The sequence below is a fragment of the Piliocolobus tephrosceles genome, chromosome 8 (genome assembly GCF_002776525.5).
Source record: "Piliocolobus tephrosceles isolate RC106 chromosome 8, ASM277652v3, whole genome shotgun sequence".
In the NCBI taxonomy this organism is placed as follows: domain Eukaryota; kingdom Metazoa; phylum Chordata; class Mammalia; order Primates; family Cercopithecidae; genus Piliocolobus; species Piliocolobus tephrosceles.
The window spans coordinates 62,957,604-62,967,157 of NC_045441.1; the positions used below are offsets into that span (position 1 = coordinate 62,957,604).

Below are 9,554 nucleotides of genomic sequence, written 5' to 3' on the forward strand. Positions count from 1 at the left end.
CAGAAGAACCAATTGTGCAGTAATTATTAGAGATGACAGGTAATGCAAGGGGTCCATGTCATATCAGAGTATAAGTATGTACAAGGAAACAAAAGTACCAGAAGAAGTCAATTTGATGGCATTCTGGTTCTGGGTTATTATTTTAAAGCAGGTCCTTAGTTAACGACTAATAGTATGGAGAATTCTAGACTAGGATGTGGCCTTTAGTGGGAAAATGGTAGTAAATTCTATGCAGGGCCTCTGGGTATTGGAGAAACAGACTAGAGACTCTAATTTTGGTGGAGTACTAGTAGGGAAGAAAAGGCATAATCCTAGTTCAATGAGGTGGACAACACTGAGAGGGGTAGAAGTAAGCTGCACTTGATGAACAGTTTTGCCCAAATCTCACAGATGGTCTGGGCACTGGTCCTGTAACTGCAAGGTTCATCACAGATGCCTCTGGCTGATTTTTCTTGCTCTGGTGAGGAAACGCTCAGCCTCCCATTGGATAAAAATCCCTTTGGCAGTAAGAGCTGCAAAGTAAAATATTTTCTCTTAATGCTTCTAGATTTTGAGTCGTAGTTAGAAAGGGTTTCTCTACATTCATGTTTTATTTTATTTATTTGTTTTTGACCACACAAATAGAACTTTTCAATGTAATCTGCTGGTTCTACACTTTATAGTTTATTTTATTTACCACTGACCAATGATCACATGTGAGTGACTTTGCCATGACCTATAACCAGTGTTTGATGATTATAAAACACCCGCCAGCTGGTGGAACAAATTCTTCCCTGCCCAAGATGATGCTTTCAGGAGCTTTCTGGGCACAAAATGCTTCTCAGTGGACAATTTTTAAAAACACATATATAGAGCCATGTGGATCCCCTATTTGCATTGTCACTAAGGGAAAAAAATAAGATATAACTTCAAAATCAGTGAAGAGATGGGGGTTCTCAGGAAGGATTTTGACCTGTTATTTCTGAAGAATAGCAGAAATTTATGGAAATTCTGATTTTTCCTGCAACCATATGATGGTATCATGCCTATCTCTTGCTTCCTGAACGTGGAGGCCACAGTCACCAACTGAGAAGCCACAGTTTCCGACTCTGCCAGCCTCCTAATGATGTGCTGGGATAGGGGGAGCTGGAGATGTCCTCAGCAGAACTTCTGTGTCCCCTGTCAGTGGTAACTCCTGTCCCTGCTCAAGTGTTCCGCCCTCACCTGCTGTTGTCTTTTCCCTTCAAAAAGTGGGATGCATGCAGCCATGGCTGAGTTGAGGCTGTCCACACCAGGTGCAACAGGGATCAGCAGCCTGTTGCCCCCAGGGCTCTCGGCCAACTACAGAGAATCCAGGCTCATGCCGTAGGTCTCGCTGCCAACCACTGCAGCTGCTGGTGCCTCTGTCCAGTCGAAGCCATAACTCTGAACCTCAGTAACAGGTAGCAAACCTTTACTGGTTCCAGTTTCTAGACCTTCCCTTTCTTCGTACTTTTGTGAAACTTCAGGAATCGCCAATCACACACCCAGCCATAGTCGCTGTCTTTATTAGACATCTGAGCCTCAGCATAAAGGCTTCGGTTGTCAGCCAAACAGACCTGGGTGTCAGGAGGCAGGAAATTTGCCACTGTTTTTTTTTCAGACTACTGATAATGAGCACCTGGAAAAGTACACCCATACCCACCTGTAGCACTTTGGGTTCCTAGGCATCCACACATTTCAAAATGAGTAACACTTTGCTGCAGCCTGCCCCAGCTGGAGATCTCAGAATTGTCCCCAGATTTCCAGGGTCACAGAAATTGTCACAAATCAATAACAAAGGCAGTGAGTGCTAAAGCTGAGTCTTTGGATATGTCATGTTAACATGGTCAGGTTTGGCAAAAATCCTCATTATTCTTGTGGTATTACTCTGTTGGACCAATTCCTCATGTCCTCGAATTTCATCTTAATGAGGCTAACACTCTTCAGCTTATCGATGAGCAGCTTCTTTATGTATTATAGATGGCTAGAGAAGAAAACTTTTGGCACAGCTCCAGCCTTGAGAGCGTCTGTAACGAGCCTGCGACCTTTCAGCAGCATCTTCCCTTGCTTTTCCCAAAATGGCCTGGACTTAACTGTTGTCATTACACTGCAGGTTCTTCGGCATGAGGAATTTGAAGAAGGCTGCAAGGCGGCCTGTAATGGGTATGATACCTTGTTTCTTAAAATCTTCTTTAGGCTCTTAATACATCTATGAATATAAGCTGTTAATTTACATGATCAGGGTGAGAGAGACCACCCAGGGGAATATGTGGCCTTCTATCTTGTAGCTTATCTGCATCAGGTTTCTCCATCGACAGAGTGGGTATGATGACAATGTATCTTCCTCACTGAGTTTTGAGCAACTTTTCGTTGAGATCACCTATATACAGTGTCTGGTACGGGATCATGTACGTAGCAGCACTGACATTCGTGTCTTAAATGAACTCATTCATATTCTCTTCTAGTAATTATATGATTTAATATTTTACATTTGGATACCTGATGTGTTTGGAGAATTCTCTTTTGAATAGATGAAGTATGGACCTAATTTTGTCTTTTTCCTAAATTCTTTTTTTTTTTGGTCTGAGACAGAGTGTTGCTCTGATGCCCAGGCTGGATAGAGTACAGGAGCATGATAAGCATTCACTGTAGTCTCAACTTCCAAAGGCCCAAGTAGTCCTCTCACCTCAGCCTCCCCAGTAGCTGGGACCACAGGCACATGCCACCAGGTCCAGCTAATTTTTTTAATGTTTTGTATAGATGAGGCCTCACTATTTTGCCCAGGCTGGTCTTGAACTCATGGCCTCAAGTGATCCTCCTGTCTCAGCCTCCCAAAGTCCTGAGGCATGAGCCACTGTACCTGGCTCCAAAATTCTAATATTTGAATATGATTTTTGTTAAAGACTATCATTTCCCCCCAGTGATACAAACTTCCACATCTATCATTTACTAACTTTCTTATGTGCTTGGATCTATTCCTGGACCTGGTATTCTGTTTTGTTGGTCTCTCTATTCCTGCATCCACACTCTACTTTTTTAATTATAGAGGCTTTAAAATATGTTTTAGGTCATGTAGGTCTACTTCTCACTCACTAGTTTTTTTTTTTGTTTTTTTTTTTGAGACTGAGTCTTGCTCTGTCACCCAGGCTGGAGTGCAATGACACGATCTCAGCTCACTACAACCTTCACCTCCCGGGTTCAAGTGATTCTCCAGCCTCAGCCTCCTGAGTCGCTGGGATTACAGGAGTGTGCCACCATGCCCAGCTAATTTTTGTATTTTTTTAGTAGGGTTTTGCCATGTCGGCTAGGCTGGTCTTGAACTCCTGACCTCAGGTGATCTGCCCACTTCAGCCTCCCAGAGTGTTAGGATTACAGGTGTGTGCCACTGTGCCTGGCCAGCTTTTATTTCTTCTTCTTCTTCTTTTTTGGAGATGGAGTCTCATTCTGTCACCGAGGTTGGAGTGCAGTGGCATGATCTTGGCTCACGGCAACCTCTACCTCCTGGGTTCAAGCAATTCTCTTGCCTCAGCCTCCTAAGTATCTGGGACTACAGGCGCATGCCACCACAGTGGGCTAATTTTTTGTGTTTTAGTAGAGATGGGGTTTCACCATGTTGCCCAGGCTGGTCTCAAACTCCTGAGCTCACGCAATCTGCCCACCATGGCCTCCCAAAGTGCTAGGATTATAGTTGTATTTCCCTATGTATTCTTGCATGTTTACTTTTCCACATGAATCTTGGCATTAATCTAGCTTCATCAAATAACAACAACAACTTCAGAGTATCTTTATTGGGATCACATTTAATTTATATATTAAATTGAAGGGAATTTACATCTTTATAATATCGAGTTTTCTTTCCCAAAGAGAAAGGATGTCTTTCCATTACTTCAGGCCTACTTTCTGAATTTGAGTATTTTAAGGTTTTCCTTACATAGGTTTTGCACAGTTTTTGTTGATTTATTTCTAAATATTTCTTTCTGCCCTTATTTTAAACATTTGCTTCTTTAATTATATATTTTTAATATCTGCTACCTTATTAAATGATTTTTCTTACTTGTGTTAGTCTTAGCATTATCTTCCGTGTTTTCGGTATACCAATGTATCATATGTCATTACATACAGTTTTACTCTGTTTTCTAATTTTTTTTATTTTTGTTTTTAGTTTTTAAGAAATAGGATCTCCCTGTGTTTTTCAGGCTGGCCTTAAACTCCTGGGCTCAAGCTCTCCTCCCATTCAGCCTCCCAAGTAGCTAGGACTTCAGTTGCCAGGTATGCACTACTGCACTGGGTTCTTTCTTTTCAAATTCTTACAATGCTGCTTATTTTCCCTTGTATGATTTCACCAGCTAATAGCTTTGGTCTAAGTTTAGTAGTAGTGGAGCTGATAGGTATCCTTACCTTGTTCCTGATTTTGGCAGGAATGTTTCCATCATGTCTCTATATATCCATCATGTCATAGCATGTATATCAATTTGTACAGCTTTTAAAACATATCTAGCCCTATGTGCAGAGTGGGGCCTGAGAATTTGTTTTCTAAAAAGCTTCAGAACTGATTCTAAGGTAAACTCTCAAGAATGTATTCTATAACAATATAAGGTATAAATAAGTAAAATAATCAACTGTGCAAATATTTATTTAGTTACATTTTGTATAGGACCTGGAGATACAAAGATAGGCTCTTTACTTTGAGAAGCTCAATGTAGTAAAGACCTACAAAATAATGATTGCATACAATATAATTATTACAGAATAGAAAGTGTTTCATCACTAGCATATTTGCCAAAACTTATTCTCTAGAGAGTTCACAAAAAAATTTACTTTTAAGTTTTATAAAACTGTGTCCTATAAAACTATTTATTAGTCTCTGGTTTTTAAAATAATTCAAAATTGGCATTCATCAACAGTTACTGCCTAAAATATTATGATTCTAAATTTTCTGCTGTGTCCTCTCTTTGTGACATGTGTTACTTTCAAACCGTAACTGCATCAATTACGGCAAGCAGTCACATTCATTTTGGGGTTTTCATAATTATTTTATAATCAAAGTTCAGTCAGTTGTCTATTAAACAAAGTTATGCAAATAAAAATTCTGAAAGTAAAATAATTATCTTACTTTTGTTAAAGGACTTATACTAATACTTTAAATGTTTTGTACCTACCACAAATCTACTCTGAGACCCATCTTTTTCCTCAGTGCCTATTGACTTCTGTTCTTTTTAATTTCTTAGCAGGTTTCACATTTGGAAGAGGGTAGAAAAAGTGGTCCTCATGTTTGGGATGGGGGTAGACATTTTGAAAAAAGAGGTGATAGGATTTTTAACCTAAAATGGGCTATAGAATTTTTAAAATCAAACATAGTAGGGTAAACTTTTGGCCTTCTTTGTACTTCAGCTTAAACTGGTGCAGCATTTGGGTCTCATTCTCTTGCCTTGCAGGCTCTTTTTCTGCCTGTTGGGTCTGATGTACCTTTAGTTTAGGAGTTACCTGTGAATCAGAAAAGGTAGAGGTGTCATTATAAGGTATGAGGGGAGAAAGCACAAAAGTGGATGCTTAGGATTAATTTTACATGCTGTATTTCCGGAGAGACTAGTAGAGAAGATTTCAGATTTTTTTTTTTTTTGTCATGTGCTGACCCTGATTTATTAAAATAGAAGAAGGGACACAGGGCAGATGCTCTTTTCAGAAACAACGGTTATTTATTTGGTTAGGTTAGTATTTTGCAGGAACATAATAAGCTTGTAATTGAGAAATAGTTAGAAGTAACCCGGTAGAGGACAATCTATCAAGCCTCTGGCAGAAATCCTGTCAGCTATGAAAGATGTCACATTATTGTCCATCTTCTTGAAGTGGCAATATTAGTGGCCAGCTTTATTGGTGTTTTACATTTACTTTCAGTTTTTTATATGTGAGGGGAAAGCTTGTGCAGATATCTAAGTAGCATGTATGAAGTAGAAAATGGTTTTCAGTCATTACTTTTCTAAAATATAACATTAACTTCCTAAGCATTTGGAATGCTGTTCATAATTTTTTTGGCAGTTTTTCTACACTTCATGAAGTGTATTAAGCATATCAATGAACTGTGTATATCATCTGTTTGCAATTTCCTTTCTGGCAGTATAAGGGTGAAAATCTTCTAACTCGGTATTAGTATTATCCATGGGTGAGAGTGTGGTGTTTTATATACTCCTTAGTATCTATAAAGTCTTTGGTGTTAGGAATGAGGAATTGCCACATGGGTCTGTTGGTTATTTTGTGTTTTAAAACTCCATCTGCATGTCACATAAAATAACAACTTAAATGGTGCCAAACTGTTCCACAGCATGGTTTAGTTTGGGATCAGTTACTACTTTCGACATCAGGGTAAGGTATCTTATGGAAGTAATAAAGAATTTCAGTAAGTAGATAATAAAGAATGGTAAGTCACATATTTCTTGTCTCAAACCAGATTTCTTTGCATCAAACATTTTCTTCTTGGAGCTGAACACAACACCTAAAGCCATGTTAATTTGCAGTTCTATTGTAATGAATTCTCATGAAAATCTGAGTTCTGTCATCACGAACATCCAGGGGTCAATTCATTACTCTTGTACCCAAACCTTTCTTTTAGACACACCCACACACGTACACACACTCATGTAAAGGATGGTAAAATATTGTTTCAGTTCAGTGAACAAGGACTTAATAGCTTTCTGTGTCATGCTTATATATCAACCTATCTGTGCATATGTTTGAATTAATATTATTGCCAATAGCATAAGAGGTATTCGTGAAGATGTAGATTCCAAGAATATGAGCTAGCCTTAAAGGTCAGACTAGCCCAACTACCCATTAAATAGGTATAAACTACTGCAGCCTTAGAACTAAGGATAGAATTTCTTTCTGTGTGTTAATCATTCTCAACTAACAACTTAATGGTTTGTATGATTTAGAGAAGCAACACTAAATTTCAACTAAGTGCACAAATTTAAATGTAGTAAAATTCTTCTTAAAATGGTCCAGTTGGCCAGGTGTGGTGGCTTACGTCTGTAATCCAGCACTTTGAGAGGCCGAGGTGGGTGGATCACCTGAGGTAGGGAGTTGGAGACCAGCCTGACCAACATGGTGAAACCCTGTCTATACTAAAAATACAAAATTAGCTGGGCGTTGTGGTGCATGCCTGTGGTCCCAGCTACTCGGAGGGCTGAGGCAGGAGAATCGCTTGAATCCAGCAGGTGGAGGCTGTGGTGAGCCTAGATCATGCCATTGTGCTCCAGCCTGGGCAACAAGAGTGAAACTTTGTCTCAAAAAAAAAAAAAAAAAAAAAAAAAAAGGCCAGCTAATTTCATAGCTTTAGCTCTTAAATTCTCATTACTAGACTTATCCATTAATCTGATATTTTAGTCCATTTGTATTCTTCTGTAAGCCTTAAACATTGTTTATTTACTTCAACTTTGACAGGATATTTATAATGTTGTCTATTGGCTCTAGTGAGAAAGTGTTTTTATTTTTTATAAAGTTAAATATACTGCATTTTAATTTTCAATTAAGATTTATTTTCAAAGAACTCACTATATTACTTTATTGTGTGCATTACATTTTAAAGAAGATTTAAATAATTTCTTTTTAGTGCCATAGATACAATCAATCAAAACTCTTACAGAGGCTGACAAAATATTGCTTCAGTTAGGCGAGCCGAACCTGCACAGCCTTCTGTGTCATGCTTATCCAAGCAATAAATTACTTTCTTAGACAAAAATCATCCTCTGAAATTGCTTTAGCTGTTTCCGAAGTAAAGGTATTGAATGCATAGTATTGGGAACACTTTATTTTGCTTTTACCAAATGCAATTATTTTCCACTTGATAGCTAACATCACAAGAGAAAAAGATAGGTTTCTTATATTTTACTGTTTTCTCATTCACAATAAGTCTAGTTTTAATTTGCCCCCAACAAAGGTTCTTCCCACTCTATAACTTAATTTCATTGTCCTCTTAATCCAGAAGTCTTTGTAAAAGTCATCTTAAAACATCTGAGAAATAGTTACCAAATTTGAGTTTAATGCCTGATGTCATTTCCTTGAAAGTTATTTCTAAAGATAGATAAAAGTCATTTTTTGAAGTTTTGATAAAATACAGATACTGACTCCACATTCACTATTCATCCTTCTTGAAATTTCATAAATCAAGTGAATAACAAGTGCCTTCCATTTTAGTCTCTCCTGAGAAATATGCTAACAATATCACACATATACAAATAGGTTACTATGTGAAGAAAGTAACAAGGAAGAAAACAAGTGAAAATTGAGTGACTTTGGGACTTAAAACTCCTAGGAAGCTTTGAAATCTAGGTCAAAAACATCAAAGAAAGACTCAAATTCATGCTCAGGTGAATGTAACCACCACTTGATTTGTGTGATACATACTGAACAAATTCTGACATAGAAAGCTATGTATTTAGCTTATTTTGACTCACGTTAACTTTAGTCAGCTTTTGTGGGCGTATGTTCTTTTTTTCAAATCTGAGGAAAGCCAGGAACCCTATTCCCAGAGGGTAAAAATGCACCTAAACAGAAACACACAAATCTTGCATAGAATTTCAGGAAGTTTGCAAACTCAATGAAGCCTGCCCACTAAATACACAGGGATTTTTATGAGTCAGGACACTAATGTTGCAAATAAGAGAAAGTCAACTCAAATTATCTTAAGGCAAATATCAATATATTGCCCATATAGCTGGGAAAATAGTAGAATAACTCAATGGCTGCAAGAAGTAATGCCCACAAGAACTGGGTCTGGAGAGTCAGCATTACCAGGATGTACTCTATCTGCTGTTCACTACTGTGGGAATTACCTCTCTTGGCACAGTAATCTCATTTGCTCCTGCTGCAGAGATACCTTCTTCACATGGTGGAGAACTTAACCTGCCAGAAGATCCAGCTTAACCACCCTAGGAAGAAGTTCCCCTGAGAATCTATGTATCAAACCCAGAGACAAATTCTCTCTTTGATTAGGACACTTGATAATCCACTAATCACTGTTGCTCAAATTAATGAAGTCTGAATTCCATAGTCTCTTCTGTGGCAGGAAGGCAAGAGAGGCAAAGTTTGTAACTAGAAGAAAGAGAATGGAATACCTTAAATACTATAATCATCCACAGCTTCCAGTATCAAGTATCTAAGACAACAGAGATAATGGTGAGAAATTACCTTTCTCAACTTTTTTCTGACAACTATTTCAAGTTTCAGCCAAACAAATGTGAGAATGTCAAAGAAGGAAATGAGCTGGCAATTAATGGATAAACTAAGGCAGTGTGAAGGAGGTAAAAGAGTGTCAGTGCTGTGCTGATAAATTTGCTAAGAAAGAAAATACACACGTATATATTTTTGAAATATACCTTACTAACATGAAGAATAAATGGCACACAATTATTAAAAATGATGATATTCATGTTTATGATTTTCATATAGCCAATTAAATCTCTTCTAATGCTTTTGCTGACTTTTGCTGAATTCCTGTATCCTCCCTAAATTATGGTTGCAATTAATAAAAAGTGTTCCATAAACATGAGAGTTGGCTG

At 37.9% G+C, this 9,554-nt stretch overlaps 1 pseudogene; it reads right to left on the minus strand.

The window, feature by feature from the left end:
* Positions 1-1,161: 1,161 nt before the first annotated feature.
* Positions 1,162-7,698, minus strand: LOC111545078 (annotated as a pseudogene).
* Between the last annotated feature and the right edge of the window lie 1,856 nt (positions 7,699-9,554).